This window comes from Eimeria mitis, genomic scaffold, assembly GCF_000499745.2.
Source record: "Eimeria mitis Houghton genomic scaffold, Emh_scaff1750, whole genome shotgun sequence".
Taxonomy (NCBI): domain Eukaryota; phylum Apicomplexa; class Conoidasida; order Eucoccidiorida; family Eimeriidae; genus Eimeria; species Eimeria mitis.
In genome coordinates this window covers 1,558-2,064 of record NW_013570067.1, presented here as the reverse complement: position 1 = coordinate 2,064, position 507 = coordinate 1,558, and the positions used below count along the sequence as shown (strand labels likewise).

The following is a 507-nucleotide window of genomic DNA, read 5'->3' as shown; positions in this document are numbered from 1 at the left end:
ATATATATATATATATATATATATATATATATATATATATATATATATATATATATATATATATTATACTGCATATTTATTTATTTAATTTTGTTTTTTATTTTGATGTGCACTTGTTGTAATATTTTTTGTTTTAATATGGAGAACTCAGTTGTATCGGTTTGCGAGTAGAGAGGTAACACACGAGAAACAGAAAAAATAAGAACAATGCGGGAAAAGAAATAAAAGAAAAATGTAAAGAGATATATAAAGAGGAGGAGATGGAACAAGAAGAAAAATACAAAGAAAAGGAAGAGAAAGAGACGGAAAACAAAAAAAAACAAAAAAGAAAAAAAAACAACAGGCAGCAACAAACAACAACCAGCATACACCATCAAAAAACAGGAATACGAAGAAAAAAAACAGCAGCAACAAGAATAAAAACAAATAAAAATAAAAATAAATATAAATATAAATATAAATATAAATATAAATATAAAATAATTATAATTTAATTAAAATTTTACG

General features: G+C 21.3%; 1 protein-coding gene across 1 annotated transcript in view; it reads right to left on the bottom strand.

Annotated features, from left to right (window-relative positions):
- Positions 1–507, bottom strand: part of EMH_0042870 (N-ethylmaleimide-sensitive factor, putative) — a gene marked incomplete at both ends in the record, with an annotated part of 3,153 nt that overhangs the window by 1,656 nt on the left and 990 nt on the right. The window lies entirely within an intron of this gene.